Raw genomic sequence first — 12123 nt, 5'->3', positions numbered from 1 at the left:
ATAGACAACACTCTCCCCTCTCGTTGCTATGCATCACCATGATCCTGCGTGTGTGTAGGATTCTTTTTGAAATTGCTACGTTCCCCAATAGCAGGGGTTGCCAAGGCCAACCCAAAGCTTTCTGGGCTCCTTCCATTCAAACCATAGCCATCGTAACCGCAAGGCCCTTGCGAACTTTTCGGTATTGAGCACTCCAAGACCATTGTACTCCTTTGGTCTGCAAACCGCATTCCAGTTGACCTTACATTTGGCTCCCATGGTCTTTTCCGCACCCGACCAAAGGAAAGCCCTCTCAATCTTGTTGAGGTTATCCAGCGTGCTAGGGGGCACGATGAGAGGTGTGATCGAGAACACCGCTTGGGAGGCAATGACCGACTTGACAAGGGTCGTTCGCCCAATAGGAGTGATGTTTTGACCTTCGCAAGTGACGAGTTTTCCGGCCGCCTTGTCGACAAGGTATTGGAAGTCCACTGCCTTCAACTACCACACCGAAAGCGGAAGTCCCAAGTATTTCATCGGAAAGGAGGCTTGGGTCGCCGGCATACTTGTGAGGATGTGCTCAAGATCAAGATGATTGCAACGAATTGGTACGACCGAGCTTTTTTGGAAGTTGGTGCATAGGCCCGTCACGTCATCGAAGCCCCGTAAGATAGCAGCAAGATTGTCAATGTCCCTCTTGATTGGCGCCACGAAGACCGCCGCATCATCCGCATATAGGGAGGTTCTCATGATGGCACCCCGACCACGAAGCTTGTGAAGAAGCCCTTTCTGTGTGGCTAGGTCCAGAATCTTATACAAGGGATCCGCCAGGACAAAAAGGAGGGGGGAAAGGGGGTCCCCCTGTCGGAATTCGCTCCCGTGCAAGATCGGAGGGCCGGGCATGCCGTTTAATAGGATTCTTGACGAAGATGAGGATAGAAGCGCTGCAATCCAAGCCCTAAATTTAGGGGGGAACCCCAAATGTTGCATAAGCTCGAGAATGTATCCCCACTTGACCGAGTCGAAGGCCTTTTTTATATCCAGCTTGAAGAGGAGGGCGAGAGATTTTCTCTTATGCAGACGCCAGGAAAGATTCCGGACGAACATGAAATTGTCATGGATGCTTCGCCTCTTGATGAAGGCACCTTGAGCGTTGGAGACAAGGTCATCCATGTGGGGAGCAAGATGAAGCGAGAGAACTTTGGCAATAATTTTGGTGACGGCGTGGATAAGGCTAATAGGTCTATAATCAGAGATGCCTTCTGCCCCATCCTTTTTTGGCAGGAGGATCACATTGGCGGAGTTGACCCTCTACAGGTTGGAGGTGTGTAGGGAGTCGAAGCGCTGAACAGCCCTCATGACAGTGTGCTTGATAATTCCCCAACACTTCTTGAAAAAAATCCCCGTGAAGCTATCTGGACCGGGCGCCTTATCTTCGGGCATTTCTTTAATGGCAGCCCAAACCTCCTCCTCAGAGATGGTGTCGTCGAGACGTTGCAAATCATGAGGCTCAACATGAAGCTCCTCCCAATTGAAATCTCTGTTGCTCGTGCTTCCCCTCCCCATCACCTCAGAGAAGTGGTCATGAACGAGCTTCTCTTTCTCTGTGTGCTCGGTCACCCAACCATTAGCATGCTTGATCCAATGAATGTGATTCTTGCGCCTACGGCGTTAATGCGGCGGTGGAAGAATCTGGTGTTGACGTCGCCCTCTCTCAAGTTGGCGATCCTGGCACATTGGCGCTTCCTCGTCCGCTCAAGCACCGCCAGACTAATTACCCTTCGCTTGATCCTGGAGCGAAGGTCGCGCTCCTCCGGGGAGAGAGATCTTTCCTCTTGAGCAATATCCAACCGAAGGATGATGAGGAGTGCAGCATGAAGTTGAACCTTGGCACTGGAGAAAAACTTCTTGCTCCATTCGGACAGTCGCAGCACGGTTGTTTTGAGCTTATTGTGTAGAATGAGAAACGGCTTAGTGTGGCTCACACGCTCATCCCATGCCTTTTGAACCACCTCCATGAAACCAGGCAAAGAAACCCAGAAGTTCTCGAATTTGAAAGACCGTGGTCTTCTCGGCCCCTTGTCATCGGCAAGCAAAAGGGGACAGTGGTCGGACAGGGAAGACGACAAAGCATGCAACACATGTGTGTTGAAAGTCATGTCCCAGTCCGCGTTGCAAAAAAAAAGGAGTCCAGCTTGCATAAAGTTGGGTTGTCCCGCTCGTTGCCCCAAGTAAAGCGCCTATTTTGAAGGTGGATTTCCTTCAGCTCACATGGTTGCAGAGTTGCACTGAACCGGTTGATCCTACTTCGATTCACATTTCTCTTATTTTTGTCACGTGCACGGTAGATTTGGTTGAAGTCTCCAATGGCCAGCCAAGCAACACCCGCCGTTGGCTTGTGGGAGACCAGCTCGGCAAAGAAAGAATCCTTGCTGCCAGAGTTAGAGGGGCCGTAGACGGATGTTAACTTGAAACAGGCGTCGTTTGCACGGATTCGAACGTTGCTAGAGAGGCAAAAGGCCGAAGTTGTGATGTCAGTGATCTCAAGAAGATTGTCATCCCACAGCAAGAGAATCCCTCCTCTAGTTCCCATCGCCGGTCGTTGCGCAAAGTTTTTGAGCATGTTACCACCCAGGAAGGAAGCGATAAATATATCTACATTATCGAGCTTCATCTCTTGCAAACACAGGATTTGGCACGAAGAGGCAGCAATCGTGGCACTAACTGTTGCTCTTCTCTCAGGGCAATTTAAGCCCCTCACGTTTCAGCTTAGAGTGTTGATGGAAGGCATTATCATGGATCACATGGAACATCTCATTGACTTGTCCAGGAGAAGATTACGAGTGCATGGTCAAAGGGAAGAAACCCCATCAGGGAGTGACTACACTTGAGAGGAACAAAAAGATAGCATAAATACGTACTACAGGTACGACCCACATACATTGCCCAGCCAGAGCAAGCTCCCTCGAACCTCATACTAAGCAGAAAAACTAACATCAGAACTAAAGGTGCCCCAACAAACAGACTAGGTTATTAAGCCACCGGCGGCCGTGAACCCAGGCTGACTTGGCTCGTAGCACCATCCTGGGCCTGCTCCATGGCTCCCTCTCCGCCATGGTCGATCAGAGCATCTTCAACTTCGTTGACAGCCGCGTCGTCCAGGTGGAAGAACCCTCTCATTGCCAGAATCACTTCAAGGGCAAGTTGATCCTTGAACTTGGAAGTGAACTCCTCCAGGATTGCCTCTGTCACGTCTTCTCCATTCTTGGTGATTCTCATCGTCCTGCAAACCAACTTCTCCGCAACTTTGGCCGCCGTAGATGCACCAGGGGCTCCAGTACGCTTGATCTTCTGCAAGGTGAGGCCGCCTTTGGAAGAGATCCTGACTCCAGCCAGAGTCTTACGGCGAGCCACTGGAGGCCTGGGAGGGGGCGACTCAGGTGGGGCAAGGATACCCATCTGCCGATCCATAAAAAGTGGCGCCATGGCATCAGGGGAGCCATCAGTGACACGAGCACAAGCAGGTGATGGAGTGCGGCGTAGCGGTACGACACAGGTAAGCGGCGGTGTGGGCGAAGAGTTGAAGCCAGGGGGCCTGGAGGGTGACACCAGAGGCTGAACAAGCATCGTAGGAGAGCAGAGCTCGCGCACTGCCGGCTTGGCAGCCCCCCTGTCAGCGGGGATGATCTGGCCTCAGCACGCTTGGAGGTTGGGCTCGGCGGTAGCACAGTTGTGGGAGACAGCGGGGGCGACGCCGGAGGAGTTCTCTCTTCGAGGGAGCGCCGCCTGGAGGCACGGGGCGATGCCTGGCGTGTTGGGCTGCGCCCACGAGCAGCAGCAGGCACGGACTCCTGGGCGTCTAGCATCTCAAGAGCGTGGACCGACGCCTCGCTGCCTGAGCCCGAGCCACGCCGGACGATAGATGCAGCAGGGAGCACCGGAGGGAAGGCCACAACAGCGGTGAGGGAGCTGACGTGCCTGCGTCCGCCGGACATGTCCCTGGTGCGGTCATGGCCCTCCTAGCATTGGCGCTCACACGGGTTGCGGGAGAGTGAGCGTCGGACCCTGGCGCCCCAGCCCTCACGTTGGCGTCCACCATCCTGACCACGCCTCCCGTCGCGGTCGCCTTCATCATCTCGTCTGTCCGCACGGCGCTCAGTGCACCCCTGAGCCAGGCGGCAATCCCTTGGGATGAAGGTGCCATCGACGACCTTCCTGTACCAGGTGAAATCATTCACTTCCGGAGGAGCGGGTTGTCGTCATCGTCCCTGGCCTTGGAGTGATCTTCGTGGAGGTCGAGGTGGATGATGACGCGATGGCGGAGGCCACGCCACCCATGGCGGCGGCGACCACGGGCAGGGAGCGTCAACCACTTCACTTTGGGGATGGCATTGGGGTTCAACGTCCATGCCCAGAGTGCCAGGTCCCTGGTGTCCTCCTTGCGGAGCGACCGCTGCTCGATGTAGTCGAGGGAGCACCCACGTCCGATGAGGAAGGTGGCGATGTAGTTGTTCCAGCCGTGCAGCGGGACGCCTTCCAAGCAGAGGCGAACGTGGTGGAGCTGGTCCTCGTTGTCTGCGTGTGCCTCGAGTCTCCACCCCGCACGTAGATGCGGTGGTCGGCGCCCCGAAGATGGCCGCGGGACACGGCGTCGGCGCAGTGGTGTTGGTGCATGAATCAAACAAGGAACTGCTCGGGGTAGTGCTTGACCACCTCGACGTCGGCGGGCCTTGCGCCCAGCTCCGTGGCGAGCTCAGCAGCCACCTGCTGGCAGGAGACATCCAAGCGCGCCCCATCAAGCCAGGCAACAACACAGTTGGAGGAGAGGATGGCCGCTTCAGCCTACATCTCAGGCGTTGCCGGGACAACGACGAAATCTTCCTCTGGCCTTAGCGACGCGTCGCTAAGGCATGGCACGGCGTGAGCACGACGAGGCATGGTGGCGGGGTTGGCGTGGAGCTGCAGTAGAGGGGGCGGGCAAGGGGCCTCCCAACGACGTCCCCGGCGAAGCGGCGCCTCGCGAACAGCAACTGCAGGAGCAGGGCAAGGGAGCAGAGGTGGGGGACAGGGAGGCTGTCGAGTGAGCTCAAAGGCTTCCAGGGGTTTCGATAGCCCCGCGACGTGTGCCCGTTTTGAAGGCAGCGGGAGCAGCGGATTGGATCTCTGCACAGCGCGGTGCGGTGACCTCGGTATAGGCAGTGGCAGCAGCGGCCTAGGAGCCAGCAGGGGATGGGCGCCGGCTTGAATGAGGGGGCGGCCAAAACCGGGCGGCGCGGGCCTTTAGATGACACGACGAGCTGCCAGCCGCTGGTCACCTCAGCATCGCACCCCGCGCCCGTCGACCTCGCCACTGGCATTGAAGGCGCGGCAGAGGCAGGGAGGGAGGAGGCCAGCTGCCCCGCATCCCCGCAGTAAGAGCAGCACCCACCAGATCTTGAATGCCCAAGTCAGCTGCAGAAGGAGTGGCGCGCCCCGAATCCGCCAGGGCCTGGCACGAAGACGTTGCGAGCAGCAGAGAGCCGGGGACGAGCGCGCCGGTGGATGGCGGACCGCCACGGGCCGCCGGCAGCGAAGCTGGATCTGAGGTAGCAGGAGGCGGCGAGCACAGGGGCAACGCCAGCCGGGCGGGGACGACCGCAGGGCCGCCAGTAGGAGGCAGCGACAGGGGCATGAACCACGAGGCAAAGCCCAGGTCCGAGCAGGGAGGGTTGGCCGGCGCCGCCGGCGCGGGCACGACGAGTGGGGAGTGCATGGGCGGACACATGACCTCGTGTTTTGGTTTGGATAAGCTACGCAAGAGATGAGTGGCGTCTCGCCGTGGTTTGCTCCTATCACGCGGGCAGCACCCAGCCAGAGCAGAACGGCCAGCAACTTGCAGCACGGGAGAAAATTCCCCTATTCCGACGAGATTTCGGCAAAAATCGTAAGCACATGATGAATGATGTGAACCTGAACAGAATGTTTTTCTGCTTCCTCGTCGTGATATTTTTACTGTATTTATGTTTTTTTATTTTGTATTTACGTTTTTCGGATCCGTGGTAGTGTAATATTTTACTGTTGACGCCAAGGACGGCGTAGCGGTTGGGATTCCTCCCACTCCAACTCTTTTCTTTTTTTGAGAATTCCAACTCTTCAACTTGAGCAAGATGATGATGTTTGGAGAACAGTGAGCGCACACAACTGGCCTAACTTAATATGTTCTCTTTACTGGCCAGAAATGAGTTGCCGGGCACACCAATACTTATCACCTGTTGGATTGGCGCCGTGTCTGTCCGTTGGTTCTTGTCTCTCTATCAAATACGGTGCCTTGTTTTTTTTCTTCACAAACCAAAAATATCAAGTCCTCAATACCGACAAATTTGCACGTGCTTTGCGCCTTCGCTGGCTTTGGTATGAATGGACGGAGCCCCACAAGATGTGGGTGGGTTTTGGCAATCTTTGCACGGAGGATGACCGCCAGTTTTGCTACGCCTCTACCACCATCACTGTGGGTGACGGCGCTACAACACCGTTTTGGGACGCCCCCTGGTTTCTTGGTCGCAAGCCCAAGGATATTGCGCCGCTAATCTACGAGGCATCAAGACGGAAGAATTGGTCGGTGCGTGAGGCTCTTAGAGGGAATGCGTGGATCTTCAAAATCTGCCACAACACCAACATCTCCGGCAACCACATTCGGGATTTTTTTCACTCTTTGGATGCTTGTGCACAACTTCCACCTTGATGAACAAGCCGAAGATGAAATTGTTTGGAAACACGTGAATGACGGAATCTACATGGCGGCTACCGCATACAAGGCTCAGTTCCTTGGCTTGACCCTCTCTCCCATGGACCGCATGGTCTGAAAGGTTTGGGCTCCTCCCAAGGTTAAATTCTTTTCCTGGTTGGCATTGCAGGATAGGATTTGGACCGTCGATTGCTTGGAGAGACGTGGGTGGCCAAATTGCGTCCTCTACCCTCTTTACAAGAGGGAGCAGGAAACGGGTGCTCACATTTTCTTCAAGTGCCGCTACACGATTAGGCTTTGGAGAGCCACCATCGTGAAGATTGGCTTACATCACATGGATACATCAACGTGGCACCTCCACAAAACCGTCAAAGAGTGGTGGGACAAGAGAACCGACTGTACCAATCCTAATTGGCATGCTATGGCCTCCCTCACCATGCTTGTCTCTTGGACAATTTGGAACCAAAGAAATGCTAGAGTGTTCCGTGACAAGTGCCTGCCACCGCCTATTATCCTTACCACCATCCTGGACGAGGCCAAGCTTTGGGTAACTGCGGGCGCTAAAAGACTAGGGAATTTGTTGTTGCGCGAGTAATTGTCATGCCGCTTCTGTGGGTGTGTTGTAACACTCTAAACTATATTCTCTACTTATTTAATGAATGAGGCAAATTTTTTACCTCCGTTTTAAAAAAAAATCAGTTAAATCGAACAGACTATTGAAAAAAAAAGTCTCATACTAATCATTATTACTCTCTCCATCCCATAATATAAAAGAAACACGCTTTTATATTATGGGACTGAGGAAGTAACAATTCTCTGCTCAAGCGTTGAATATATGACGAGTTGGTACTTGGTACTGCTACCACAACAACAAACTCGTCAAATTTCATCAAACAGGCACTGGCGAACCAAAGAGGAACCTTGGAACGTCAGCGTCGACGACGGCAGAGCAGGTCAATAGAACGCATGCATGACCCGTCGGAATAACTCCGCCGCGACGTATATGCCCGCGCCGAGCACCGCGGGAGGCCGGACTCGGTCGCGCACAGACACGCCCAAATGGACTCGGTGCTCTCAAAGGATTCGAAGGAAGGTTCTCTTGCCTGCGCACGACGGCACGATCGAGTCAGTACCTGAAACCTGGAGAAGTTCAGTGCCGCCACAACTGTCAGGCAATCGATGGTTGCGTACATGAGTAGTACGTTTTTCCAACATCTCGGGACGGATCCCAGCTCCGTTGGTCCAGGTAGGACGCTAGCGCGACCGATAATAATACGCCGGGGGAAAAGCTCATCGAGTCAGCAAAGCGCAGGTAAACGGCCTGCGCCGGAGGCAATGTACCGACCGAGAGCGAGAGCGGGCATACATTTGCGCCTGAGGCTCTGATACGGTGAGCAGCCATTAACGACTTATGGTGCGCGCCCTATCGGCTATCACACAAAACGGGACGAGAAGATTCGATTCGTTGTGAATTATTGCTGGTTTATTCTTTGTCTTTGCAGATCTTGCTGGGGGATCGGGGGCTGGAATTTGACTTGGCAGTGGTGTGCAGTGGCATGTCCCCGTCGTGCTCCGCTCGCATTGACCTGTGAAATACTCGCTCTGTCACGGAATATAAGAACGTTTTTGACACCATGCTAGTGTTAAAAACGTTTTTATATTTTGGGACGGAGGGAGTACTACCGGTTTCTGCACTAGCACTACTGCTCTAGTAGTTCAGAGCTTGCAACACAAAGTCTGTTTCCCTCGGGCACAGGGTATCGGACTTGAAGACATAACAATTAGCTAGGATGATGACCTGTTATTGCTTAGCCTGTAGGCAGGGCAATGTCAACCAAATTGATTTCTGGTCCGAACTTCTGACTTTGTGCGTCTAAATCCTGAAAAAGGAAATGTTTCAGAAGTATCGGAATGTTTCTAGGCATGTGGAGATAACACAACCATGAAAGTTTTAAGATTCTGTAAATATTTGTTTGAGATAAAGCTGCACATATGTTTTTCAGATTTTCAAACCGAACAAATTAAATGATGTTCACAGTAAAAAAAAAGTTTTGATAGTGTGCGCTTGTGGAAGCATCACTTATTTGTGATATGATTGGGCCATTGGGGTATGAAGAACAACCTACAATTATGTTTGCGTGTGATATTCTTGTAAACACAATATGTAAATTAAATTATCTCTAACGAATTGATGTAGGGAAGAAAGTATTCTGATTTGTTTTCAGGTCATGCTATGATAGTCCCTCCCGGCACAGCAAGATTTTGTATGTTAACTCAGAATGAATTCAACTACAAATTATTTTAATTTCAGTGGTTGTCGAATGTTTCCATTACTAGCAAGCCGATTTTGAGTTTATAATTTGTGCAATTTTCACATTCTAACAACCTAAAAATGTTTTGATCATGTGTTCCTAATGTTTTCACCAAAACATAATGATTTGCTTCAATCATTTGCTATTTGTTGGTCATTTTTGTTTAATTTTGTTCGATCTACTCCATTGTCTATCCCTGATCTGTAGTCAAATTGTTGGTCTAAACAAAATGGAAAATGTTCCATTGGAACGGATACATTTTCTCCAAGAGAAAGGCAAGTTTTGTTTCTACTCCATCAATCGAGAATTTCCTTCCACATCAATTTACAATAAAATACTAACCATAGCAGACGCGCAAAACAGAAAATCGGCCATTTATATACATATACAGGAGCTCGCAGCACGGATCTGTTGAATATCTGCCCAGTAAAAAACCAGGTGCAGTTGCTGATATGATAGTGAAATAAACCGTTAGCCTGACAAACTCGTTGATCATCCGACGAGTCTGTAGTTGTACTCCTCCTCCTGTAAAAGGCTAGTCAAATTTGCAACGAGTTCTCCTACTCTTTTTAATTCTGTAACGTCAGCATCGAACGATGCCCAAGCAAGTCAGCCGTCACAATAACTTGATCAGACAACCATGACCAAACAGGCAAGGCAACATTGGAGTTTACAACTGTCAAGAAAAGAGAAACATTAGACTTTGTACTATTTCTCCATGGAACTAAGCAGGCTTGGACTTGATCAGGGACGCGTGGATATAGGACTCTCGACTCGGAATGCATCTAGGCCAGCAGAGTTAAAGCACAGAGTTTTGCCCGCAGACCAGGGCACGATCAAGTCAGCACAACACACACTGTGCTACAAACCAGGCCGGCTGTAAAAGTTCAGAATTGCCTTCCATGGAAACTGGCTGTGTTTTTCCAATGTGTCGGGACAGATACAAGTTCCCTTGGTCCAGGTGTGAAATGTTCAACAGGCGCGCACGAAGGTAAACGGCCTTTGCCGGAGGCAACCGGCCGAACAGGCGGCGCCGCCATGCGCGCGGCCGGAGACTCAGTTTTGAGCCAAGTTAAATTGCCATGGCGACAAATGAGCTTTATCAGTTTCTCTGTGCTTGATTCTGCGTGCGTGCCGCCGGACAACTGCGTCTGAACCGTAGAAAGTGGGACGTGGGGAGATTCGATTCGCTGTGAACTGGTTGGGAATTGACATCGAAGTGGCATGTCCCGGTCGTGACCTATAATGCCGGTTCTAGGTTACGCAGACGTGTACAGGTTCAGAGTCTGTTTGCAACATAAAGTCCATTTCCCTTGGCTTAGGTTAATATAATGGCTAGGCTGGCCTGTATAACAGGGCAACATGCCAATGTCAACCATGTGATCTTAATTTAGTCTGAACTCTGGACTTTGTATAGTCTCATACGGATCTTTGGAGGTTCGTGTCATGTGGAAACAACAGACCATTAATTGTGATGCACAGGTACTGCGAGGCTGATTCGAGCATATGGGGCGCTTCAACAGTTAGAGGTAAATAAATTGAAAAAAAACAGTTAGAGGTAAATATGCTAAACTGCACCAAGGGTGAAACAACTACATACCGGATGTTCGGTCAGAGGCGAACCAACTTATGGTTGGATGGTTAGGACGACAGTGATATTCCCAGCCCACCAGGTTCAAATTCTGGTGCTCGCATTATTTTTGAATTTATTTCAGAATTTCCGGCGATGCGCGTTTAGTGGGAGGAGACGTCCCGTCGACTACGAGGCGCCTGTGGTGACTTCGTCAATTCAAGATTATATATCGGCTCAGTCTCTGAAGATGCTCATAGGGGTAGGGTCTGCGTGTGTATTTATAGAAATAATTGTATGCGCATATATATGAACACCCTCGTCTATATTGTGTTATAAAAAGAATGTTCGGTCAGAGGTCAAACCTAACGAACCATTCCGGCCCATTCAAAATGGGGCGCAGGAGACGACGATCCCGACCATAGGGTATGTACTTTATCTTCTCGCGCGTAATTTAGAGAGCTTTATTCAGACAAATTCTTAGGACAATTACCCCAAAAGGCTGATCACTGGAACCTGGTGTTGTTTTGCACGTTTTTCAGGATCCTGGATCTCTACAATGGAAATGATACAGGAATACCACATTAGGATGGTGAGTGAAGAAATGGTCGTTTGAACTAAACGCATCTTCAGCCGTTTGGCCCTTTCAGATGTCGAAAAAGCGCCGTCTGAGGCTGAACCGGCGTTTGCTTTCGGTGTGGGGGCGATTGCGTTCCCAGTCGTCGCCCCCAGGCCGCCCCCGAAATCACGCAAACTCGGCGATCTGATACAAATTTGGTACAAACTCGGTGATTTTTCACTGAAATTTGTACAAAAAACTGAGAAATATACAAACTATACCTAGAACTATGCTTAGCCCAACTACGTCGCGGCCGTCGCCCGCCTTCTACATGCCGAGGAGCCTGTAGAACTTGGTGTAGTCGCCGCCGTCGTTGTCATCGTCGTCGCCGCCCTGTGTCCCGCCGGAGCCGCCGCCGTCACTACTGCACCCCTGAGCAGGGTCGCCGACACGCGGGGGGTTGGACGGCCCGGGCTCGTCTTCCTCGTCGCTGTCGAGGACGACGACGCCGCCCTCCTCGCATCCGCGGTGCCGGGCCTTGATCTCCGCGTAGGCCCGGCGTTGGCGCGCTACCTGCTCGCGGACATAGTCCGCCTTCACCCACTTGAGGGCGGTTTCGTCGAGATTTGGCACAAACTCGGCGGGGAGGTCGGCTTTTATAGCCGAAGCAGGGCGGTGAGAACCTGCATGCCGGGCGATGCGTGACGGGAGCGGGCGGGACGCGCGTCGCGGCGTGTTCGCGGCGCCGCCCGTGAGGCATCAATGGAGGCTGACCAGCGCGGCAGTCTTGGCATTGATTCCCTTGGGAACCAAGGAGCTGAGGATGACAAAGCGGTGTGTCGTTGACTCGGGGGACCCATTCCCGTTCGCGCCAAAATCAGTTTCCCTGGCGCCCCCGGCACGCCGAGTTCGGCCTGAGTCCGCCAGCGCTAGTTTCGGACCAAACCGGCAAAAAAGGGGCTCCTGGGGACGCGACTAG

General features: G+C 52.2%; 1 pseudogene; it reads right to left on the bottom strand.

Moving 5' to 3' along the window:
* Nucleotides 1–3998: 3998 nt before the first annotated feature.
* Nucleotides 3999–4653, bottom strand: LOC125516983 (annotated as a pseudogene).
* Between the last annotated feature and the right edge of the window lie 7470 nt (nt 4654–12123).

This window comes from Triticum urartu, chromosome 6 (genome assembly GCF_003073215.2).
Source record: "Triticum urartu cultivar G1812 chromosome 6, Tu2.1, whole genome shotgun sequence".
Lineage (NCBI taxonomy): Eukaryota > Viridiplantae > Streptophyta > Magnoliopsida > Poales > Poaceae > Triticum > Triticum urartu.
This window is presented reverse-complemented; position numbering and strand designations above follow the sequence as displayed.